A 27390-nucleotide genomic window follows, 5' to 3' on the forward strand; every position below is an offset into this window, starting at 1 on the left:
CAACAGACCCACAAGCCTACTCTAACAGAAAGTTTGACCAAACTTTCCCATTCCCACTTGGTTTGTTAGAGCCTCACAAACACGTGGTGAATTCTCGTGTATGTGAGAATGTGTCTCATCTTTGCCTTGTAAGCTGCATATCTGACATCCTGTGTTAAAAGAAAAGAAAACCCATTTTTAAAATACGGTTATGAAGATAACTGCATTCAGACTTGGATTTTTTTCTACATCCCGCCATAATTTGGCATAAGATATTTATATCTACTTTAATTTTTATACTAATTTGGTGCAAGAGTGTCACACCTGCGCGCCTTGGCACATACATCAGATACCGTAGACTCTCAGACGCTCTCTGGACAGCGCACGCACCAAGTGAACTCTCGGGTGCGCACCGTAAACGGCTCGCACCTGCACAGGATTAAGGCGCAATCAGCACACCTGTATACAACCCCGATTCCAAAAAAGTTGGGACAAAGTACAAATTGTAAATATAAACGGAATGCAATAATTTACAAATCTCAAAAACTGATATTGTATTCACAATAGAACATAGACAACATATCAAATGTCAAAAGTGAGACATTTTGAAATTTCATGCCAAATATTGGCTCATTTGAAATTTCATGACAACAACACATCTCAAAAAAGTTGGGACAGGGGCAATAAGAGGCTGGAAAAGTTAAAGGTACAAAAAAGGAACAGCTGGAGGACCAAATTGCAACTCATTAGGTCAATTGGCAATAGGTCATTAACATGACTGGGTATAAAAAGAGCATCTTGGAGTGGCAGCGACTCTCAGAAGTAAAGATGGGAAGAGGATCACCAATCCCCCTAATTCTGCGCCGACAAATAGTGGAGCAATATCAGAAAGGAGTTCGACAGTGTAAAATTGCAGAGAGTTTGAACATATCATCATCTACAGTGCATAATATCATCAAAAGATTCAGAGAATCTGGAAGAATCTCTGTGCGTAAGGGTCAAGGCCGGAAAACCATACCGGGTGCCCGTGATCTTTGGGCCCTTAGACGGCACTGCATCACATACAGGCATGCTTCTGTATTGGAAATCACAAAATGGGCTCAGGAATATTTCCAGAGAACATTATCTGTGAACACAATTCATCGTGCCATCCGCCATTGCCAGCTAAAACTCTATCGTTCAAAGAAGAAGCCGTATCTAAACGTGATACAGAAGCGCAGACGCCTTCTCTGGGCCAAGGCTCATTTAAAATGGACTGTGGCAAAGTGGAAAACTGTTCTGTGGTCAGACGAATCAAAATTTGAAGTTCTTTATGGAAATCAGGGACACCGTGTCATTCGGACTAAAGAGGAGAAGGACGACCCAAGTTGTTATCAGCGCTCAGTTCAGAAGCCTGCATCTCTGATGGTATGGGGTTGCTTTAGTGCGTGTGGCATGGGCAGCTTACACATCTGGAAAGACACCATCAATGCTGAAAGGTATATCCAGGTTCTAGAGCAACATATGCTCCCATCCAGACGACGTCTCTTTCAGGGAAGACCTTGCATTTTCCAACATGACAATGCCAAACCACATACTGCATCAATTACAGCAGTGGTTCTCAACCTTTTTGGGGTCCTGGACCCCCTGCATATTTTTGATCGACCCTGAGGACCCCCACCCCCACCCGATCTGGAGGCTAGGGTGCAATTTGATAGAAACAGCAGAAACTGCATTTTAAATTGCATTATGGCATTTATTCATTCTATTCACAACACAACAGCATAGTTTCCAGAAATATGTAACAAAACAGGATATTTATGGCATAAATATCCTATCTGCATAAATTTTATGCAGCATCTTCTGAACATTATGTAACAAAACAGAACTTTTATATAGTAGCTTTCAGAAATATGAATGTCATCTCATCTCATCTCATCTCATTATCTCTAGCTGCTTTATCCTGTTCTACAGGGTCGCAGGCAAGCTGGAGCCTATCCCAGCTGACTACGGGCGAAAGGCGGGGTACACCCTGGACAAGTCGCCAGGTCATCACAGGGCTGACACATAGACACAGACAACCATTCACACTCACATTCACACCTACGGTCAATTTAGAGTCACCAGTTAACCTAACCTGCATGTCTTTGGACTGTGGGGGAAACCGGAGCACCCGGAGGAAACCCACGCGGACACGGGGAGAACATGCAAACTCCACACAGAAAGGCCCTCGCCGGCCACGGGGCTCGAACCCGGACCTTCTTGCTGTGAGGCGACAGCGCTAACCACTACACGACCGGCACGGCCCTATATCCAAAGTCCAGACTTTTAAAATTTGAAGTTCAGGACTGTAGTAATTCACACCGTTCACTCTACAGTGTTTGCACAAGAAGAGATTTTAGCCTACCGCTTTCAAATGAACCCCCTCGAAAACCAGTCAGTTCAGCATATGTATGTACTCAGTATGTGACATTTTCAAAAGAGAGGCGAGAGTAACCAAAAATTTCTGATCAAGAAGGCAGAGGCTGTTATGCTTAATACATGAAAATGTTTTATTTGATTGTTCGTGGCTCAGACACCTTTTAATGTCCATATCACCATCGGGTTGTTGTTGTTTACATGTGTCATGTTACACAAACTTGGTGAGGGCTCTGCAGGTCTTAACTGAAGCACTTCAAATTAAGGGTTAGCAGGCTGCTAAAGTTTGCAGGCACTTCACAAGCAAGACTAGGTACAATATTAGCCAACATTAGCACAATTTAATAATGTCTGTGTGACCTTAATGAACACCAGTTGTTGTCAGTATCAAGTCGGATTGTTATTTACATGCCACCCAGACTTAGAAAACAGTCATAGTCTTTGTCGTTTTTGCACACTGAATCCGAACCGCTGTTAACTGATTCATTTTACAAGCTAATCTAACGTTACATTCCTCAAGGACAGTTTGCTAGCTAGCAGCCGGTCACTGCACTGCAGCCGCACTTGCTAATTGACATAGTAGCCAAACATGCTAGCTGTTTTCGCGACCACGCCCCCAGAGCGAATATTCATGAGTGAATTTTGCATGGTGTTTCGCCCAGTGGAAACCTACAGTACCCATTTGTGTACCGCGCACGGAGCGTGATTTTTTTTTTTCTTCAATCAGAAATATTGGTAGGGACGTATCAGCCGTCGTTTGAGATTGATAGAGACACGTCCATACCGTCCATACCCAATTCTACGCCTGTGGCTGTAAGTAATGCCTCACATCGTCGCCGCAGTGTCGGTGTGTTATTGTCAGATGAGTCATGCAGAATGCAGCATATATCATATTTCACATTAAGGTCAGGGAGTTGGAGTTACACCCCCCCCCACCAAAAAAAAAAATCATAATAATAACAACCTTTCAATGTTACTGGAAGATAATATTCAGTTTATATAATGCATTTTGCGCTCAAACCTCTATCCATCTAAATGTTAATCAAGCTTGTTTTGTCTAATCAGTTTTGTTCATGACTACTAGAGTATCTTATCAAAATAAATATTCTCATGCATCAATATTTACTAGCTTTTAGACACATCTCAAAAAGGGAGACATAACACTCTGCTGTTGGGGGGGGCCTTGAATATTTTACATTTTTTAACACTGCAGAATTCTAAACATCGACTTTGGTATTTTGTGCAGCAGGCGTTCACAGTGTAACCAAAAGTACAATCATGACACGAGTACCATTGTGTAAGAAGTGTTGACTCTGCTGAGGTGTTTATGAATGATAAGAGACTGCAATGGGTACACAGTGGAAATAGAATAACGAGTGGAAAAAGAGAGATGGCGGCACGGTGGTGTAGTGGTTAGCGCTGTCACCTCACAGCAAGAAGGTCCGGGTTCGAGCCCCGTGGCCGGCGAGGGCCTTTCTGTGCGGAGTTTGCATGTTCTCCCCGTGTCCGCGTGGGTTTCCTCCGGGTGCTCCGGTTTCCCCCACAGTCCAAAGACATGCAGGTTAGGTTAACTGGTGACTCTAAATTGACCGTAGGTGTGAATGTGAGTGTGAATGGTTGTCTGTGTCTATGTGTCAGCCCTGTGATGACCTGGCGACTTGTCCAGGGTGTACCCCGCCTTTCGCCCGTAGTCAGCTGGGATAGGCTCCAGCTTGCCTGCGACCCTGTAGAACAGGATAAAGCGGCTAGAGATGATGAGAAAAAGAGATATTCATGTAGATCAGGATGTAGCAGCTTGTTACAGAATGATAAATATGTTCTGAGATGGAACTTCCATATCGTGATGATTTCCTCAACTTGTAACAATGCTGTCCCGTTTCATAGGCTTTAAGCCGAACAGTCTTTATCATTCCTTCATTCAGTTTTATCTGGATAGCTTTAGAGAAATCCGGACGTAGATTTAGATCCCGAATGAGTGAGCCAGAGGTGATGGCCAGAGGACGAAGCAGGGGCGGATGCAGGAAAATGGAAAGGGAGGGGGGCGTCAACCCAGTAGGGCCTCCGGAAGCTCTGCAGTGTTTAAATGCCCGGCGATGCATTTTGAGCTGTCGGAGACGTGTTGTAAATGAAAACTCTTAAAGAAAATTACCGTATCAAAAATATGTTTTAAAAGCAGGAACTTTCAAAACCATTTTATTCGTCACTGAAAATGATCTCGTCAGAGTTGCGGGTATATGCGTAGAACATAATTACAACTGATATATGGTAATATTTATGAAAGCTGCATTGTCATATAATGCATTACCACGTGACACACTACAGTGTAGTACAGTGACCACAAAACACCTCACCTCATCTCATTATCTCTAGCCGCTTTATCCTTCTACAGGGTCGCAGGCAAGCTGGAGCCTATCCCAGCTGACTACGGGCGAAAGGCGGGGTACACCCTGGACAAGTCGCCAGGTCATCACAGGGCTGACACATAGACACAGACAACCATTCACACTCACATTCACACCTACGGTCAATTTAGAGTCACCAGTTAACCTAACCTGCATGTCTTTGGACTGTGGGGGAAACCGGAGCACCCGGAGGAAACCCACACGGACACGGGGAGAACATGCAAACTCCACACAGAAAGGCCCTCGCCGGCCCCGGGGCTCGAACCCAGGACCTTCTTGCTGTGAGGCAACAGCGCTAACCACTACACCACCGTGCCGCCCACAAAACACCTTATATCAATAAATTGTTCCTATTTTAGCAACTGCAATCTGAGCGCCTGTTCAGGACATTCAATGTATCGTATTTTCCGGACTATACGTCGCTCCAGAGTTTAAGTCGCATCAGCCAAAAAATGCATTATGAAGATGAAAAAAACATATATACGTCGCACCGGACTATAAGTCGCACTTTTTTGAAGGGTTATTCTATCCATGGAATCTGTGATTCTATCTGATAAGCGGCGCGTGGTTACTGCGCGACTCCATTGTTTATTTAATAAACGAACAGCTGAGCAGCTGCCCTGTAAGTAGCCTAGTCTGATTATTTTAAATATCTACTATCTTTAATACTATCACTATCGTTATTACTAATAGCCTATATTATTATTATAACTAATATTAGTAGCCTATTACTGATGCATTAATCAGTTTGCTTTTAGAATATTTTTACCGGTGGGGCTTATTATCGCCCCATGGCTCTTTCATCTGTGTTATTAAAGCTGTAGTCATCATCGAGGAGTGTCATTCTTCATTTTTGTCGAATTTTATTTCATCAAATCAGAGGTCAAGTAGGCTATAGGTATATCATCTCCAAAGACAGGTACGGTAGTAAAAACAACCATCTAGTGAAAAAAACAACAACAACCGCTTTTAAATCCCCTACTTAAATCCTTAAAATGAGTCATTTAACTCATGTCTTGTGTGATCTGATCTCCAATGGTGAAATAAACCGGCTGTGATGAGTACAGTCTGTTATTTTAGAAGATAAATGTAATATATAATTTAATATATAGACTAATAAAAATTAATATTTTATAATATAATATCACGACATATTACTGTCTGTAACTGTTTGTCACTAAAGCGTTTTCTAAGATCATGTCTGATATTATTATTATTATTATTATTATTATTATTATTATTTTACACACACAATAAGCGCATGTGCGTAAAGTTATAGGAAACCATCCCCCGCCTTTTTTTTTTTTTTTGAGTCGCCGGACCCACCCACCTCCTGCGTTCTGGGACCTCCCACTTCACAAATTAAGCACTGCCTAAAATCACTACATAACTTATTTAAATAACTATAGGCCTATCATTAATAATAAAACACAGGTCAATCAAGTTTATCAAGCTGATGATTTCACTCCAAATCAGCAAATCCATTGAATTCCTCATCCTCGGTGTCGCTTCTGAACAACTCTGCCAACTCCAGCGGCAGATGAAGCGCCGTTTCCTCTTCTTCTGCGTGGCTGTCGTCAGACTCAGCATCAGCTCCAGTTATTCCGCGGTGAAAAAAAAAAAAACCATATATACGTCGCACAGGAGTATAAGTCGCATGGCCAGCCGAACCATGAAAAAAAGTGCGACTTATAGTCCGAAAAATACGGTACTTATAAGGCAGTGAATATATCCAGGGGAACTGAGGGAATATCAGTGGCCACTTAAGACAGAGCTTAATACTGAGATAACGATAAACAATGACTGTAACAGTGTTTTCCCCAGAAAAAAATTAAAGCCCTAAATTCTGGCATGATAATACACAGACAATTGAGTGCCAATGGTGTGAAAGCAAGCGCCAAAGGCGTGAAGCGAAACTAGGAGGGTCTGGGGCCATGCTCCCCCAGAAAACTTTTTGAAAATCGATGCTCTCAGGTACATTTTTAGGGTCTCAGATACCCCTTTTCCACCAAATCAGTTCCAGGGCTGGTTCGGGGCCGGTGCTGGTGCTGGTTTACAACTCGTTCAACTTGCGAGCCAGCTGAGAACCAGTTTGCTTTTCCATAGCTCGCGGTACCATGTCATTACGTCGCTGTATACGTCAGTTACGTCGCTACGTTTGCTTAAACCTTGGCGCGAATATCGAAGCAAAAACAGCACAGAAGAAGCAGCAGCAGCAACAACAGTTATAATAATAATAATGGACGACTCCACGTTTGTACAGCTGCTGCTTCTCGTCGCTTAAAAATGGCGACCTTTCGTGGTCTTGTTATTGTTGTTGGTTTTAACAACTCCGCCCCCCCGCTGACGTAAGCGGTTCTTTCCTCTGGCCCAGCAGAGAGTTGGTGCTAGCCTGGAACCGGTTTTTCTGGCCCCAGAGCCAGTTCTTTGTCAGTGGAAACAGAAAACCCGGTTCCAAACTAAGCACTGGCCCCGAACCAGCCCTGGAACTGCTTTGGTGGAAAAGGGGCATGAGAGGTTTTAGATCCATGATTATAGGATAGATTTTACCAGTGTTTCAATGATTTCTGACCTAAATAGTATTAATGTATACACATTTGAAATTTCACCTTAAAGTTCAACATGCAAGTTAAACTGTTTTATTATAGATTACTGAGGTCTATGACAGATTGAAAATCTACAGGGATCCCTTAGTTATCTCTGATCAAGTAGTGTTGTAACAAAAATGTGCATGAAAATATGACCAGTGGTTTGCTCCATCTTATGCAATCCAGTGAAGAGAATCGATCATCATGACCTCCTGTTGATCACAAAGGGATCTGAACCAAAGACCTGCCACCTTAAAATAAGTTGCTGTGTTACTATAACTGTAATGATTTAGAATGTTTTGGATGCAATTACCGTAATATATGTATAACTAAGATACACTGAAAAGAAAAGTAAGGCGACTGCATATTATAAAGTTTAAATTTTGGCACTTTATTAAATGGACTAGATTAAGATTAAAACATATATTTAAAGGAAAAGAAAACTTAATTTCTACAGTTTAAGTTTGCAGAAAGATTATGTACTTAAACACATTTCATGAAGGGAATTTGTTTATAAGTGTCAAATGTAGCATAATTTCGAATAATAATAATAATAATAATAATAATAATAAGCATATTTGGCAGTGTGATGTCACTGTGATCCTTTAACAAAAGAATAATCCGGAGCCGCCTTTTGTTAAATGGATCCCAGTGACATCACACTGCCAAAACTGCTTATGATTATTATTTGAAATGATGCTATATTTGACACATTTGGACAACTTCACTTCATGAGAGTGTTTAAGTACATAATCTTTCTGCAAACCCAAACTAATGAATTAAGGTTTCTGCTCCTTTAAAGCAGATTAATTCTCCTCGGCTTTTGCTCGGCCCAATGTTGGCCGACCCTCTCATCGTCCATCTCGCTGTCCTCCATGCTGATGTGGATTAATTTGTCCAGCGAGTCTTCTCCTCGCTTATTAAAGTCAGTCGGCTTTGTCCATCTGGTGCGGGACAACATCGGCAGCCAATGAGATCGCTTATAATGAATCGGAAAATTCCAGGATGTTTGACGTTTTCTTTCGATGTTTTTATTGGACGGTTTGAACACGTGATCTTGACACAGCCAACAGATTAGTTTGTTTACATCATACCGCGCGGACATATTAGTTTGACAGAATCAACAGAAACATTGGGAAAAAAAGACGGCTTGTTTAACACAAATATCAATCAGTATGTAAATGGATCTGTTATTTGCCCTCCTATGTATCTAGTTACTTGTGGGTAGGAAATTTAACGTATCGGTATAAATCTAAGCGTATCGGAGTTTAACTAAAGTGACTAAGCGTATCGGCAGGCAGAGCAAGCGTATCGGGCCCGACACGCTAAAACGCTTTGGGGAAAACCATGTGTAAGAGTTGCCTGTCTTTGACCGTGGGCCTGTGTAGTTAACCACATTTTCAACAGCCTACAATTCTAAGACCCAAGAACAGCAAGATAATATATTGTGATGTGGAGGAAATATGATAAATGTTGATAAATATAAATTCAGGAATAAATACTTATGAGTAGCACGCTGTGTGAGCACAATCGCTATCAGGTGCGTTAAAATGTAAATAACTTTTCTAGAATTTCATCAAAACTCATTGAATTTTCAGCATTGTAAGAGGATTCCCTAAAGTATTATTCAGCAAAACCCCAGAATGATAGCACAAATCTAGAATTTTTAACAGAATTTTAGTTCTTAAAATTTAACGTAATTATGGACGTCACGCGTAACAGTTACACCCGTGAAAAATCACTTTGAATGCTGTTTTGAAAGTTTTGATCAAATATTCTCTATAATTAAAAAAAAAAAATCGCTTAAATATTATAAACACAGTCTTTTAATGTATCAAAAAATAATTTTGATAAAGCAAGGAAATTCGGAAGAAAATTTGTGTTTTCTTTTGCTTGTTGTGCGCGTCACGCTACCAAAATCTAACTAACCCCTTCACGAACAATTCCAACTTTCATGGACTTGTAGTGCGAATAAACCTTTCAAAAAATATATATATAATACTTCTCACCCAGTAAATTAGAATCCTGGTGATTTATATCCTCATAGCTTCAGTCGATTTAGTAAATCCCAAACGCTGTGAAACACGCCAGCCATCTATGGTGAGAAGTGCTGCTGTAGTTGAGAAACTCTCATTTCTCCCGCTTCCAACTAACTCCATGACCCATACCAAAATAACAATGTCACGCTCATCACTTAAGGATGATTTATGCCAAGTTTCACGGAAAAATACAGCGAAATAAACTTGCTAGAAGCATTTTTCTAAATCCCAAACATTATGAAACATTTCTTGTAGGGTTTCAGGTTACAAATTTCGAGAATAGAGAAATTGCGGCGCAAAAGTTTACCACTAAACTCGCGAAAATACTCCATCCTAGCTAGTTTCACAACCGAACTAGGCTACATGACAGTCCGTGACCACCCAGGAATGTTCTAGAAGGTACGCTTCTAGGCACGTGCGATCGAGAAAGACGCCACGTGAAGGTAGTAAAGGTAGTATTTCCACTGTCTTATGACATTTTTGCTTGTTTTAGCGTGATAAACAATGCATTATGGGTAATCATTAAAATGCTGATTTCAAGGTTAAAATGGGTAAAAACAACTAATTTATATAGATATTGTAAAAATTGTGCCTAATAGTTATTTCAGTACATAAAATCAAAACCTGAATTTTTAATTTTTTCCCTATGTTACACCATTGTGCATCTATAGCATGCTACTCATCTACTGACATTTTCTTGATGATGGAAGCAGATTTTCTTCAGAGCCGTTGCAAAAATCAGCATCTCTCACAGGCCTATCCAGCCGCGGTCGTAAAAATCAAAGTGAGGCTCAGCCCCAATACGGCACGCGTCCCATGTACATACACAGGGTATAGTGAGTACAGGGATACCCTATTAATGAATACGAGCTGTAGCTGGACAGCCGACAGTAAACCTGCTGAAGCGTCTTATCATTTTGGCTTGTGAACATGCGTGTTAATGATACTGTAAACATAAAAGGATGGTGCACACCATTTACATGTAGTCTACAGTGCAGTCCGGGAATACAGTATGTTGTTATGTCGATGCATGAAGTTCCCGCGCCCTGTTAAAATCCAACAGGACTCGTCCAGCTTGCTTTTCACTGCATTCATGTCACAAGCGAAAAAAACCTAAGCTAGGACCTACAACCCCGATTCCAAAAAAGTTGGGGCAAAGTACAAATTGTAAATAAAAACGGAATGCAATGATGTGGAAGTTTCAAAATTCCATATTTTATTCAGAATAGAACATAGATGACATATCAAATGTTTAAACTGAGAAAATGTATCATTTAAAGAGAAAAATTAGGTGATTTTAAATTTCATGACAACAACACATCTCAAAAAAGTTGGGACAAGGCCATGTTTACCACTGTGAGACATCCCCTTTTCTCTTTACAACAGTCTGTAAACGTCTGGGGACTGAGGAGACAAGTTGCTCAAGTTTAGGGATAGGAATGTTAACCCGTTCTTGTCTAATGTAGGATTCTAGTTGCTCAACTGTCTTAGGTCTTTTTTGTCGTATCTTCCGTTTTATGATGCGCCAAATGTTTTCTATGGGTGAAAGATCTGGACTGCAGGCTGGCCAGTTCAGTACCCGGACCCTTCTTCTACGCAGCCATGATGCTGTAATTGATGCAGTATGTGGTTTGGCATTGTCATGTTGGAAAATGCAAGGTCTTCCCTGAAAGAGACGTCGTCTGGATGGGAGCATATGTTGCTCTAGAACCTGGATATACCTTTCAGCATTGATGGTGTCTTTCCAGATGTGTAAGCTGCCCATGCCACACGCACTAATGCAGCCCCATACCATCAGAGATGCAGGCTTCTGAACTGAGCGCTGATAACAACTTGGGTCGTCCTTCTCCTCTTTAGTCCGAATGACACGGCGTCCCTGATTTCCATAAAGAACTTCAAATTTTGATTCGTCTGACCACAGAACAGTTTTCCACTTTGCCACAGTCCATTTTAAATGAGCCTTGGCCCAGAGAAGGCGTCTGCGCTTCTGGATCATGTTTAGATACGGCTTCTTCTTTGAACTATAGAGTTTTAGCTGGCAACGGCGGATGGCACGGTGAATTGTGTTCACAGATAATGTTCTCTGGAAATATTCCTGAGCCCATTTTGTGATTTCCAATACAGAAGCATGCCTGTATGTGATGCAGTGCCGTCTAAGGGCCCGAAGATCACGGGCACCCAGTATGGTTTTCCGGCCTTAACCCTTACGCACAGAGATTCTTCCAGATTCTCTGAATCTTTTGATGATATTATGCACTGTAGATGATGATATGTTCAAACTCTTTGCAATTTTACACTGTCGAACTCCTTTCTGATATTGCTCCACTATTTGTCGGCGCAGAATTAGGGGGATTGGTGATCCTCTTCCCATCTTTACTTCTGAGAGCCGCTGCCACTCCAAGATGCTCTTTTTATACCCAGTCATGCTAATGACCTATTGCCAATTGACCTAATGAGTTGCAATTTGGTCCTCCAGCTGTTCCTTTTTTGTACCTTTAACTTTTCCAGCCTCTTATTGCCCCTGTCCCAACTTTTTTGAGATGTGTTGCTGTCATGAAATTTCAAATGAGCCAATATTTGGCATGAAATTTCAAAATGTCTCACTTTCGACATTTGATATGCTGTCTATGGTCTATTGTGAATACAATATCAGTTTTTGAGATTTGTAAATTATTGCATTCTGTTTTTATTTACAATTTGTACTTTGTCCCAACTTTTTTGGAATCGGGGTTGTACTATTAAATATAAATTTATACCATAAACTCTTCAGCTCAATCCCACATAACTATTTATTTTGTTTATTTTTTTTAAAAACCTTATTAATTAAAAAATGGCAGGCATATCTCGGTATCTGCAATACAATCAAGTCACATCATCAATACGCTCATATACTAATTTTTATCCGCCTCTGGCCGAAAGGCCCGAAGGGGGATTATGTCATGGCGATGTCTGTCTGTGCGTCCGTTTGTTCTGGGAAGGGTGCTCACCTTCTGAAATCAACTCCTCTTACAATTTTTGGAGAAATTTCATGAAACTTGGCAGGATTCTTTTGTAATATGTCGGTAATGCACATATTGTAACTAAGTTCAGTCACATTTTACCAGAGTTACAGCCCTTGGTTAATAAAAGTATGCTTTGACAATTTCATGGGAGTGTGATTTCCTTCTGAAGTCAACTCCTCTCACAATTTTTAGAGGAATTTCACGAAACTTGGCAAGAGGCATTGCTATGTCGGGAGTACGCATATTGTAATTTCGTTAAATTCGGTCACATTTTACCAGAGTTGTGGCCCTTGATTAACAACCTTGTACTTTCACAATTTCATGAAGGTGTGCTCGCCTCCCGACATCAACTCCTCTTACAATTTTTGGACAAATTTCTCGAAGCTTGGCAGAAGGCCTTGTTATATGACGGTAATACGCATATTGCGATTTAATTTCATTTGTGAAAATTTTACCAGAGTTTTGACCCTTGATCAAATAACTTTGACAATTTCATGAGGGTGTACGTTCTTCTGAAATCAACTCCTCTCACAATTTGTGGAGGAATTTCACCAAACTTGGCAAAAGGCTTTGTTATCTGACGGTTATACACATATTGAAATTTCGTGTAATTTGGGCAGATTTTACCAGAGTTATGCCCTTGATTATTAACAAACTTGTACTTTGGCAATTTCATCAAGGTGTGCTCGCTTTCTGAAATCAACTTCCCTCACAATTTTTATCCCCCGCTGGCTGAAAGGCCCGAAGGGGGATTATGTCGTGGCAGTGTCCGTCCGTCCGTCCATCTCGGGAAGGGTGCTCACCTTCTGAAATCAACTCCTCTCACAGTTTTTGGAGGAATTTCACAAAACTTGGCAGGATCCTTTGTTATATGTCGCTAATATGCATATTGCAATTTCGTTCCATTCAGTCGCATTTTACCAGAGTTATGGCAGAGCTGCCAGCGGGGGATATTGTGCTCTCAGAGCGCTCGTGTTTTTTTTTTTTTGTTTGTTTGTTTTTTTGGTCGGGGGGGTCACCGTATGCGCACCCCCTTAAATCCGCGCCTGCAAAGAACACTTCCCAAGATGGCATGAGGGAGAAATCTTGAGAACGCACCCATGGGCGCCGCCGGGGGGGAAAGGTTAGAACAATTCTAGGGGCCCAGCACTGCCATGGGGCCCTTTAAGGGGCTGATAATATGCTTTTAATGATTTTAATAAGACTTTTGAAATAACAACAACAACGCAATATTCCATCTGGTAAAATGAGCTAATTGAACAAGGTTGGGGGGCGGCACGGTGGTGTAGTGGTTAGCGCTGTCACCTCACAGCAAGAAGGTCCTGGGTTCGAGCCCCGGGGCCGGCGAGGGCCTTTCTGTGTGGAGTTTGCATGTTCTCCCCGTGTCCGCGTGGGTTTCCTCCGGGTGCTCCGGTTTCCCCCACAGTCCAAAGACATGCAGGTTAGGTTAACTGGTGACTCTAAATTGACCGTAGGTGTGAATGTGAGTGTGAATGGTTGTCTGTGTCTATGTGTCAGCCCTGTGATGACCTGGCGACTTGTCCAGGGTGTACCCCGCCTTTCGCCCGTAGTCAGCTGGGATAGGCTCCAGCTTGCCTGCAACCCTGTTGAAGGATAAAGCGGCTAGAGATAATGAGATGAGATGAGATGAACAAGGTTGTCTATTTCTTGAGTTCTTCAACATATTGTCATTTAACCCTCCCCCTTTTGTGAAATGGTACGGTCCAGTTCTGGTAGAAGCGCGATGCGTTAAATCTGTGTGCTGATCAGTGCGACGCTACTTGCTGCTGTGTCGCGGTGCAGCAGCCAGCCAGCCAGCAGTGGAGTGCGTACAGTCTATGATCGCTAAATATGAAGAGTGGCTGTCAAAAACGTAAAGAAAGGCAGCTGAAAGCTGAGAGGGACCGGAGAGGCAGGCAACTGGTCACTCAGTTTTTCCCAAAGAAAGGTAGCTATCGCTCACATGTGTGTTCAAAATATTAGCGAATGGTAAATGAACAGTATGAATGTGGTTGGATTAGCCTATCAAGAGAACACTTTTACAGTTTGTACAGTGATATTTTTTCCATTTTAATAACTGAACTGACTTGTGTGATAAACAAGATGAAATATTACGTTATGCTGGTGCTAATAACTAGTGCTAATAACCAATTTCATAACTAATGGAGTGCCCTAAATATGCACAGATTCAGCCTCAGGGGGACCTCCGCCCTACCAAACCACTGAACCCCCCTTTGGAGAAGGAGGTAAGCAGCAATACAACCCATAAATGCTTTAGGATTGAAGTTTTTAATGAGCGAGCGCCATATACAGTTTGCTAGATTAAAGTGTTGCTAATAACGGACACCAGTCAAGTGTTTGACATGGTTACGTGTGTGGAATGTTCACACGTTCTAAACCATTAGTTTAGAACGTGTTTAGGGGCAACCAATAGTCTAAGGCCCTGTCCACACGGCAACGGATTCAGGTGACTCCGATACAATTGCTTATCATTTAGGCCTGGCGTCCACACGGCACCGGCGTTTTGGGTGCCCAAAACGCAATCTTTTTGAGAACGGGTTCCAGAGTGGAAAGATCTGGCAACGTTGCCGTTGCAAAGTCGTCTGGATGAGTAGAACGGATTTGTTTACGATGACGTCACAACCACATGACTGTGAGTGCTTCATGCCGGGTAGAAGTGTAACGAACTCGATGCGAGTTGTCAACAAATCCTGTAACTTGGTTCATGAAACGCGCTTACAAAATATTTTCACTGTGAATATTTATTGTGTAATGGTGCAAAGTGAGAGAGAGAGAGAGACTCTGCCCTTAGGGCAGAGTCAATCCCGCCAGCAAAAATAGGGAAAAAAAGGAGCGATCTCACCTCTTCAGATGTTGGTTTAAGTCCGACAATACATTCCTCAAAAAGGGCGTAGAAGAGCAAATTAATCCATCAACATGTAGCATTCAATTTATTCCGGACCATTAAAGACGCCGCCTTCCGTGTAGAATCATACGTCATCCTCGCCGCCATATTGGATAGGTCAAAGTGGAGAATAAAGATTAGCTGCGTTTAACTGTACCAACAGGTTTACCGTCCAAACGAGATCACATGGGATTACCTTTCACAGGTGAGAAACAACAAATTAATCCATCAACGTGTAGCATTCAATTTATTCCGGACCATTAAAGATGCCGCCTTCCGCGTAGAATCATACGTCATCCTCGCCGCCATATTGGATAGGTCAAAGCGGAGAATAAAGATTAGCTGCGTTTAACTGTACCAACAGGTTTGCCGTCCAAACGAGATCACATGGGATTACCTTTCACAGGTGAGACTGGAAAAATACTTTTCATTGTATTTGGTCATTATAATGTAATTTTACGAACAGATTTTCCTGACTTTGTGGCTAATATGAAGTCTCGCGCATAATAGTTTATGCGCATGCGTCCTTACTTCTTCTATTGTTCTGGTGTCTCCGAAGGGACCGTCTTACAGCGCCCCTAGAGGTGTGGCATGTGTATTGCATCGTTTTCAGCAAGCGTTGCGTTGCCATATGGACCTGATATTTTACTGATTGTTGCCCATTTGGACGCGATATATTTTTAAATAACATTTCGTTGCCGTTGTCGTGTGGATGTAGCCTAACTCTGCTTACGCTCAAACTTCTGTCTAGACACACTTTGCTTTGAACATATTCCCTTTTTGCAGAACAGTACACACAGCTTTCTACATAACACATAACAATCCATGGGATTTCCATAGGTATTTTGATGCTGGGTAGAAAACTTTTTCTATGATTTATTAGCAGTCACATCACACATTTCACTACCAATTGTCCTAGCACAAGAAGGCATGTGGCAAAATGTTGAATTTTCATTTGTGATTGTAAACGCACCAGAATTAGTGACCAGTTTTCATCTAGTCCCTGGTAGGTTAATACATAAACTGTAATAACAAAGTCACAAACTCAAGGTCCATGGGCTATCAAAAGTCAAATAATGACAATAGTGCAATTGTGACGAGGGCGGGCAAAGTTGGGGGGCCCAAAATTCTAATCTTTCATGGGGCCCAAAATTTCTGGCGGCGCCCCTGAAGGCACCTATCCTCTTCTGGGTGACGTCAGATAGTGGGATTATAAATCGTTGCAGTACACGGGTGTAGAAGAGAAAACACTTCTGTAATATGTGTTGCGTGGAAAGGTCGGTTGGTATGAGTGTAGTATGAATAAGACCCAAGGACGTTCTTTACGGTTACTGCAGTAGTTCTTGGGTCCAAGTCTACACTATCCACATGAGATTGAGATTGTCCAGTGAGAGCAAGGGTGATGCTTGGGAGTAAACTGTGTTTTAGGAAGTACTGTTCTTTAGGGTGTTTATATGGGACCGTTCACAGCAGTAGAAGGTGAATCACAAGTGGCGAAAGCTCTAAGTGGAAGCGGAGCGTTAGGATGAAGGAGGCATATCCGCAGGGCGAAAGGAGCCACAGCAGGAGAAGTGTGTCAGGATCTGGCACCGGCATCACATCACAAATTCAATTAAATGTCTCAAGACTGTTATTTGATCAAGCTCCAGTCAGACTCCAGACTATCGCAGGTTTTCAGAAGAGTGTGACTTGAAGTACAGTTCCACAAAATTACATTACCGCTACTTAGTTTATTCTGAAATGGTCACAAGACCAATATTGTGCAGGGTGAACACTGTGCTATGTCGTATAACTGATTATTCTGGCTAAGGAATAAAGAATGGGACATTGATTATGGGATCATATGAGACAATATTAGTTATTTTAGCTTAGAAAAAACTAGGAACATGGAACAGGCAGGGCTGATTTGAAAGACATAAATGCGGATATACAGTATCGGTCAAAAGTTTGGACACCTTCTAATTCAGTGTTTGTTTTTTTTCTTTATTTTTATTAATTAAAAAACGTCATGTCTTAAAGTAACGATGGATGTCGTTTCTCTTTACTTAGTTGAGCGATTCTTGACAAAATATGGATTATTACACTTGTGGAACAGGGCTATTTACTGTATTGTTATTATTTACTGTTTACTGCTTGATCTCAAAGGCATTAAGAAGGCGAGAAATTGCACTAACTTTTGACGAGACAAACCTGTTAATCGAAAAGCATTCCAGGTGACTACCTCATGAACAGAGGTTACTTTGAAGAATCCAAAATGTGAAGCATTTAACACTTTTTTGTTTACTCGCTCGCTTGCTTGTTTTTGTTTACCACATAATTCCCTGTATGTTGTATGTTATTTCATTTCATAGTTTTGATGTCTTCAGTATTGTTCTAACACTGTAGAAAATAGTCAAAATACAGAAAAAAAATCTATGAATAAGAAGGGGTGTACAAACTTTTGACTGGTACTGTATATCATCACAATAATTTCCAAACTTTATCACCGCACATTTAGACACAAGAACAAAACCAGTATATCAGGGGTTTTCAAATTAGGGGTTGCGACCCCACATCATGTGGTTTGCATGGTTTGCAAACGTGATCCAGACAAACTCACAAGCTCCTCTTCTGTCTTATTCAATTATTTTCAAATTCTCATCTCATCTCATCTCATCTCATCTCATCTCATCTCATCTCATCTCATCTCATTATCTCTAGCCGCTTTATCCTGTCCTACAGGGTCGCAGGCAAGCTGGAGCCTATCCCAGCGTGCACATGCACGCATTTGAAGCTGGTTTTTATGAAAAGGTGTGGCATGAAATACTTGTTCACCCTTCCCACTGGACTGGGACTGTTGTAGCTGCTTTAGGCTTTGAACTTTGTTGTCATGGATTAATCCAGTTGATCCAAAATATCCTTTTTATGAAGCTCATGTAAAGTTCATGAGAACTCCTTCTGCAGAGCTGGAAAAGCTAGTCAACAGAAATGTTGACATAGGTGTGGGAATTGCCTCCAAGCATTGTGACCCAATGCAATTTCTTCTTCAAGGCAAAACGATGGTGTATAATGCTGTTTATAAAAATAAACCTCATTTTTTTATGGAACAATTTCAAATTAGGTTTCCTGTAGTCACTAAAGTTGACTTGGAAACTACAGACCTGCCACCTGTTCTTCCCTCATCATATTTGTCCTGCAAGTGTGAAACGCCCAAGTAATGAGAGGAATTTTTCTACCATTTTTAAAAGCAGTATTAAAAATGCATTATTCTTGAAGGGGAAGAAAAAAAGAAAACAACATGGTGATGGATGACATGATTTGGCTCACACAGTGACCGACTTGTTCATGTTCTGGCTAAGGTTCAGATGGTAGGACAATACTTACTCTGTTCCCACTCGTCCATACTATTTTTACTTGTCTGGGGCACCTCCCATTCACGCCCTCCCTTACCCCATGTGTTCATGCCTTGGTAACCAGTGCCACTGCCACATGCATGTCTGAAAGTTCCTCTTGGAAGCAAGTGCAAAAAGTTGTACAGATCCAATTCAGTTTGGGAGAACCTTGCGTGAGCAAGCGAGTTGTCCATCCATCCATCATCTGGAACCGCTTTATCCTGTGCAGGGTCATGGGCAAGCTGGAGCCTATCCCAGCTGACTATGGGCAAGAGTCAGGGTACACCCTGGACAAGTCGCCAGATCATCGCAGGGCTGACACATGGAGACAAACAGCCATTCACATACACACCTACAGTCAATTTAGAGTCACCAGTTAACCTAACCTGCATGTCTTTGGACTGTGGGGGAAACCGGAGCACCCGGAGGAAACCCACACAGACACGGGGAGAACATGCAAACTCTGCACAGAAAGGCCCTCACCGGCCGCTGGGCTCGAACCCGGACCTTCTTACTGTGAGGCGACAGCACTAACCACTACACCACCGTGCTGCCCACGAGTTCTCTAGTTCAGGGGTTCCCAAACTTTTCCATGCCAAGGCCCCCCAAACAGCATTAGCTTCTGGCCGGGGACCCCCTTTGCAAACCCACAGACAATGCTACAAAATATGTAAAGAAACATCAACTTTTAGAATGTTTTCTCTTACTTTTATTCAATATTCAATTATTGTTACATTTGTTTAGCATAAGAATATTATTAACTAATGTCTCATCTCATCTCATTATCTCTAGCCGCTTTATCCTGTTCTACAGGGTCGCAGGCAAGCTGGAGCCTATCCCAGCTGACTACGGGCGAAAGGCGGGGTACACCCTGGACAAGTCGCCAGGTCATCACAGGGCTGACACATAGACACAGACAACCATTCACACTCACATTCACACCTACGCTCAATTTAGAGTCACCAGTTAACCTAACCTGCATGTCTTTGGACTGTGGGGGAAACCGGAGCACCCAGAGGAAACCCACGCGGACACGGGGAGAACATGCAAACTCCACACAGAAAGGCCCTCGCCGGCCACGGGGCTCGAACCCGGACCTTCTTGTTGTGAGGCGACAGCGCTAACCACTACACCACCGTGCCGCCCCGGTCAGGGAAATAGTCTTTGAAATATCCTTGGAGGTGCTCCAGGTGGGACTGGATCAATGGAGAGACAGAACCCAAATCATCACATGACAGCAGCTCCTGGTGAAGTAGTGGGAACATTTCTGTAACTCCCTCCTGGAGCTTGTTTGACCACAGCATGATCTTTTTGGAAAAAGCACGCACTTTGTCTTGCACCTGGAGTATGTACGTGTCACGTCCTTGCATGCTTTGATTCAGTACATTTAGATGCTGGAAAATGTCTGACGTACGCAAGTTTGCGGATCCAGGTTGCATCGGTGAACCGATCTGCCAGCTGATGCTTTTCAGATGAGAGGAACTCTGCAACCTCCCTCCGCAGCTCATAGACACAGTTCAAAACTGCGCCCCGTGACAGCCAGCGCATGTTCGAGTGAAGCAGCAGCCTCTCAAAACGAGCGCCCATCTCATTACAAAGCAGGGTAAACAGTCTGTGTTTCATGGGATGGGCTTTAATAAAATTCACTACTTGTATAGCCTCCTGTAGTACCTGATTCAACTTGTTATCCATCCTTTTTGCGACCAGTGCCTCGTGATGGAGCATGCAGTGTGTGGCCACTACATGTGGGGCCTTCTGCTTAATGAGAGCGGTCACTCCACTGATCTTCCCGGTCATTGCCGCGGCTCTGTCCGAACACACCCCCACACAACGGGTCCAGTCCAATCCGTTAGACTCGATGTAATCGTCCAAAACTTGAAAAATGTCTTTCCCAGTAGTTCTTCTTTCAAGTGCTTTACAAAATAGTATTTCCTCCACAAATCTTTCCTGTGAAATAAATCTGATGTACACAAGCAGTTGGGCCTCATTGGATAAATCTGTGCTCTCATCCAGCTGAAGTGCGAAGTATTCGCTGGCTCTCACCTGCTCCAACAGCTGAGCAGATACGTCTCGAGCCATGTCACCAATCCATCGGCTCACGTTGTTATCAGAGAGTGGGAAAGCATAGATTTTTTTGGCAGCATCCTCACCAAGCAATTCTCGGACAATGTCTTTGGTGGCTGGTAAAATCAAATCTTCTCCAGTTGAGTGAGGTTTTTTAGCACGAGCAATGTGGTACGAGGCTAAAAATGATGCCTTCAGGGCCCGCTCGGGGACAGTAGCTTGCTGGGTGAATGCAGCAGATTGCCTGACCAAATGCTCTTCTTTGCGTCTGAAGAAATCTACTGTTTTTTCGGCATCTGTCGGATGTTTTTGTACCAAGTGACGCTGAAGTTTCGAAGGTTTTAAGCACTCGTTTGATAGGGTCTCCAGACAGAGGACACATTTCGGGCAATCATGGCCATTTTTCTGTATGGCTATAAAGCCATACTTAATGTATGCTGCCTCATATTTTCAGATTTTAGTTGGCCAGGACTTCTTAGTTTTTTTCGCAGCAGTGTCCTCCACAGCAGGGCTGTTGGTTTGTTCCTTCGGTCTCTTCAAAAACCTGTCCATTTTGCGCTAGCAATACGCTAGCTTGAGGAGCAAAGCAGCTTGATAAATGGCGCAAACCGCAACGTCACAGGCAATCGGAGAGATGAGCATGGCAAACAACGTTTCAATATGATGTATTATTATTAATAATTATATTTTATAATAATGATTAAAAAACTAATTACAATATATTTAATAATAATTATTTAAAAAAAAAAATTTTCGCAATTTTTTTATTGTCCCTCCAACTTTCTGAGGTGCCCCCTGGCGGCCCCCCAGGGGGCCGCGGCCCCCACTTTGAAAACCTAGGGTCTAGTTCATCTCTAATAGCGTTCATTCATTGTTGGCACATGCATCGCATTCCAAAAAAGTTGGGACAGGTTCAAAAAAAGAAAGTAGAGAAATGCTCAAAAAATCTGTTAGGAACATTCTACAGGTAAACAGGTTAATTTGTAATTGGAAAGGCTCAGTCGTTCACAAGAAAGGATGGGACGAGATTCACCACTTTGTGAAAAACTGCATGGGCAAATTGTTCTTAAACTGTTGAACTATGTTTCTCAATGTACAATTGCAAGAAATTTAGAGATTTCACCATCAACAATCTATAATGTCATTAAAAGATTCAGAAAATCCAGAGAAATCTCTGCACGTAAGGGGGCAAGGCCAAAAATCACCATTGAACGCTCATGACCTTTGATCCCTCAGGTGTCACTGCATTAAAATCCAATATTATTGTACGAAGGATATTACTACATGGACTCGGGAACACTTTGGAAAACCGTTGTTGGTAAACACAGTTTGGCGTTGCATCTATCATGCAAAGCGAAATCCATAACATCCCGAAATGCTGCCGAATTCTCTGGGCCTGAGCTCATCTGAAATGGATTGACGCAAAATGGAAAACGTGTTGCAGTTTGACGAGTCCACGTTTCGACTTGTTTTTGGAAATCATGGAGGTTATGTCCTGAGGGCTAAAGAGGAAAAGGACCATACAAATTGTTACCACAAAGTTCAATAGCCAGCATCTGTGGATGGTATGGGGGTGTGCCCATGCCATTGGCATGAATAACTTGCACCTCTGTGAAGGCACCATTAATGCTGAAAGGTACATACAAATTTTAGAGCAGTGCATTCTTCCATAAAGACCACGTCTTTTTCAGGGATGCTGCTGCTTATTCCAGCAAGACGATGTCAAGCCACATTCTGCACATGTTACAACAGTGTATCTTCCTAGTAAAAGAGTGTGGGTGCTAAACTGGCCGTCTGCCTCCCATTGAAAATGTGTGGTGTGTTATGAAGCGCAAAATATGACAAATAGAGACCCCGGACTCTTGAGTCACTGAATTCATTTATCAAGCAAGAATGGGGAAAGAATTTCATGATCAAAACTTCAACAATTGGTGTCCTCTGTTCCCAAACACTTACTGAGTGTTGTTAAAAGAAAAAGTGATATAACCCAGTGGTAAACATTTCCCCTGTCCGAACTTTTTTGGAACATGTCGCAGGCTCAAATTCAGAATGAGTGTATATTTCCAAAAAAACAATAACGTTTCAGCTTGAACATTTAAGTATTTTGTCTTTGTATTGTATTCATTTGAATAGAGGTCGAAAAGGATGTGCAAATCCTTGCATTCGGTTTTTATTTGTTTTACACAGCATCTCAACTTTTTTTTTTTGAATTGGGATATATAAACTTGTGATTTGAATTATAGCCTGGACTACTGTTAGAGCTGCCATTATATAATATCGAAAAGAAGAAGACTTAACTCAGGGGCTTCAAAGTTTGGGAGAATAGCAGGGTACAAATAATTTACAGCAGGGTGCAAAATGGTAAAATGTCTGCCAGCAGCAGACATAATGCACACAAAGTGTGCAGGGGGGTTTCAAAGGGGGGTGTGCCCCCCTTTTGGGCACGGAAAATTTTATGAAATGCACTGAGAAATGGTGGCCTCTGGTAACTTTTAACAGTGAAAATAAAGGGTAATCAATACTATTTGGAAACTTGAAATATGAAACCATACCTCAGTCATTTTATCAAATTTCAGAAATATTTGCAAACAAACACATAAAAAGTAGTCCGATTGAAATCCACATATGGATGATATAATAATTTTAAGTCTGATGTGCACTTTGACTAAGCTAAGGTGACAAGTTTCTCCAGATTCTCTAAGACTATTGAAGAATGTGGTGAAATCTTGAATACAGATGAAGAACAAAACAACTTCAATTATAATCAAAATGTTTATTTTTTGACAGTCAGTAAACTGTTACATAAAATGCAGCTACATGTACTTCATCAGCTGACTTCATCGTTATTAAAAAACAACAGCTAGCAGCACCCATTGACAGTCTCAGCATTTCTATTGAAAATAACTTTTATCCAAATCTCATCAACCTAATCATGTAGGGGCCTACTGAATAGAAATTATATAAATCTAGTTATTTAGTGCGGGTTAGGCACAACAAATATTATGAGTGTATATATATTTTATATATATATATATATATATATATATATATATATATATATATATAGAGAGAGAGAGAGAGAGAGATGCAAGTATGAATTTTTCATGGGGCGGGATGGTTTGGAACAGGTCATCTAAAATTGGGATAACATTTACCCGGGACGGGTATTTGAGGCGGGTCGTCTAGCTTAAGCTTGATTAGCGTTGTTACGCACGCAGTTTGTTTTTTCGAGCAGCTGTCAAACGCAGAGTCAACTTTACGATCTGCGATTATAATGTCTTAAGCAAGGCTGAGAAACAGTGGACTAAGACGTATTTATTTTTCTATATCAACACAATGACCGAATAAATTTGCGTTCAAAACGTACTTACCTTTCCCTCTAGACCTTTTTAGCCACGCATCCAGCATGGAGCCGCTTGCAACTCTCTTCGTCGCCATTTGTGAGTCACATGATGGTATGAACCATTCACAGTCCATGGAACACTCTAAGCCAATCAGAGTACGGCTTACATATGGCACAAGGGGCAGTAATGGCTGCACTCATGTCGAGGATGTAAACAAAGTTGACACGGCAACGGACATACATGACATCTCATCTCATCATCTCTAGCCGCTTTATCCTTCTACAGGGTCGCAGGCAAGCTGGAGCCTATCCCAGCTGACTACGGGCGAAAGGCAGGGTACACCCTGGACAAGTCGCCAGGTCATCACAGGGCTGACACATAGACACAGACAACCATTCACACTCACATTCACACCTACGGTCAATTTAGAGTCACCAGTTAACCTAACCTGCATGTCTTTGGACTGTGGGGGAAACCGGAGCACCCGGAGGAAACCCACGCGGACACGGGGAGAACATGCAAACTCCACACAGAAAGGCCCTCGCCGGCCACAGAGCTCGAACCTGGACCTTCTTGCTGTGAGGCGACAGCGCGAACCACTACACCACCGTGCCGCCCCCATACATGACATAGTGGATGTAATTTACGTTCACAACTTTTTTTGCCGTCAGAAATATTTAATATTAAATTTTGTGACTTGACTGACAATAGCCGGCGGCATAACAAGCCACAGACAGCGATTTGCCGCCGGTGACCGGCTACTTTTGAGACCGCAGTTAACTGACTATAAATGTTTTATTTCTATGGTATATCGCATGTATTTGGTGTAAATTATTAGCAGGGCTTTCCCCAAAGCGCAGATATGTGGTGCTCAGCCACGCTGTGCGATGTCAGCGCTGCGCTGTCACTTGCGCACACACACACAAAAAAATCAGTACCATAAATTAAAGAATGCAGAGTACTTTCTGCTCCTAAATATCTCCTGTTCCCCTCTGAAAATGAGTAATAACTATAGAAATGCACTGACTGCCAGTCGTAACTATACATAAAACCACGTTCTAGGCACTGGTTGCTAGATGGTGCTGTTGCGTGATTTGACCTCGATTCTGTTCCTGACATCCTGGAATTGGAAAGTGAAGAGGTGTGCCACAAAATGTTTTCATTTCAAATCTAATTTTGCCCCTTGCGTGTTTGACAAGGTAAAAAACCCAGCAAATTTAATAATGTTGAATTGTGCCTAAATCAGCCCTAGATGCCACCAGAATGCACTATTTGAAGTCCCGAATTTAAAAATTTTCCAGGGGAGCATTCCCTCAGAACCCCCCCCCCTTCCACAACAGCCTTCGGGGCCCTCCGGGGCCAGGCCGGGCTCCGCATCAGTAGTATCGCTCTATTTCCTTTTGGGGAAAGCCCTGATTAATGAATGCTTAAAAACAACTCGAGTAAAATCTCAAACCGTTCTAGCAAAGCAGGGGCTGGTGTAGTTTTTAATAATTTATAGGACAGAAGTGTGTGTGTGTGTGTGTGTGTGTGTGTGTGTGTGTGTGTGTGTGTGTGTCTCGCTGTGGGAAACATTGCAAAAATGAAAACGATGAGGGAGATGAGTTTAAAAAAACAAACAAACGGCGAGTATTTTGGCACCTCGCTCTATCTCCATGGTGGCCAGTGTTACGCTTTTTTTTTTTCCTTCATCTAATCGCTTCTTTTCTCTCTGAACATTGGAAACCGACAAGTAGGCAAACAAAAAAAAAAAAAGGAAAGCCATTCTTGGAGAGTGAAACTCTTACACAATATCTTGTGATTAAATTCTCAGTGTCTACTCGGTTTTCAGTTCTTTCTAGTCAGATCCATCAGTGTTCATTCAGTTCAGCAGATCAATACTGCAAAATGGTTTTATTTTTGGGGTGAATGGTTCATGTGACTTGCATGTTGCCAACTGAGCTTCACTTAACCCAAGCATAGGGGGTGTAAACATCAGCTCAGTAAACACACAAACATGCCTAAGCACACTTTGTATTTAAGTCTATAAATAATGCAGATTTTAACCTTTTATCAGTCTGGCATCCACCTATCTCTCGGAGACAGGCGTACGTGCCCCAGATCCAAGGCTGTCTCACACACACATCTTGTGAATGTCCTCACAGTAACGGTCCTCTCTGATATTCGACATGGCATTTAATGTTGCAGTAAAAGTCTATTCTTTTCTCGCTGTCGTAGTCATTCAAATGCACATCTCTCATGCTCAGACATACACACACACGCGCACACACACACGCACACACGGCCTTTTAACATAATTAAGCTCTCAACACTGAAGTCTTTCAACTAACCCATACCTATAATACAGAACACTCAGGAGTCCTGTTCGTTCTTTTGAAGCACTCGGGATGTAACTGAATATATTATTAATTAATAACTGGTTTCGGATATGAGCAATCGCACGCTCTGATTGGCTACTCTGTGACTAGGCTATCAGCTCATACTGTATACCGTGATTAGAGAAAAACAAAATGGTGGAGCGGGTTGATGAAACAACCAAGGACGAAAAAAAAATCCCTCAACTCGAAAACAGACCCCCCCCCCCCCCAAAAAAGCAACAAAATATGGAATAAAGGTATTTGATGGTAAGAACTTTTTTTTAAAGAATTATTATAGCATTTTTCACAAATTGCTACTGTCATTTCGCTAGTTTGTTTACATTCTAAGCGGAAATGATTTTGTCGGACATTTTGTGTGAAGTTTTTATTTATGGAATTTGCAAAAAATAGAAATGCTCCGTTTCTCAAAATCCAGTGAACATGGATATAATAAAACAGTTGTTCCACTCAACCTCATCGTACATGGCTTATAGGCGACTCAGCACTACATGCCTCGATTTTGTGGAATAATTAAGTTTATTTTTTTCGCGGCCCGGTTTCCATCAAATCCTGCGCTCTGATTGGCTGGCGAGCGGGTCCGTATCCTACGATACGGACCCCGGTTATGGACCTCTGGCGACTCGCTCGTTCACAACAACAAACATAGCATTTTTTTGTCAACATTTATCTTTTTTTTAATAAGATTTATTTATAAGATGGTCAAAAATCTTATAAATGTTTGCCAGCATTTCTCAGGAGAATAGCATTAATGTTACAGCATGGATAGCGATAACGACAATGTTCACAGCGAAAGCGAGTTTTACTACCCTGAGGAAGAAGAAATAAAAGAAAACATTTCAGGAGAAAGCTAAAAACCTCTAACTTGCTAACATCGAGCAAAAACATGGCTGAATCCTGAATGACTCCTATTTGTATAAATAG

General features: G+C 41.9%; 1 protein-coding gene across 3 annotated transcripts in view; it reads left to right on the top strand.

Moving 5' to 3' along the window:
- Positions 1–27390, top strand: part of ndrg2 (NDRG family member 2) — a 116897-nt gene that overhangs the window by 16062 nt on the left and 73445 nt on the right. The window contains exon 2 of one of the 3 annotated variants that reach the window (XM_060916926.1): positions 14594–14653. The exons of the other annotated variants lie outside the window; for them this stretch is intronic. The gene's annotated coding sequence lies outside the window, so the exon portion shown is untranslated. The remainder of the gene's footprint in view (positions 1–14593; positions 14654–27390) is intronic. 3 annotated transcript variants of the gene reach the window in all.

This window comes from Neoarius graeffei, chromosome 3, assembly GCF_027579695.1.
Source record: "Neoarius graeffei isolate fNeoGra1 chromosome 3, fNeoGra1.pri, whole genome shotgun sequence".
Taxonomy (NCBI): Eukaryota; Metazoa; Chordata; class Actinopteri; order Siluriformes; family Ariidae; genus Neoarius; species Neoarius graeffei.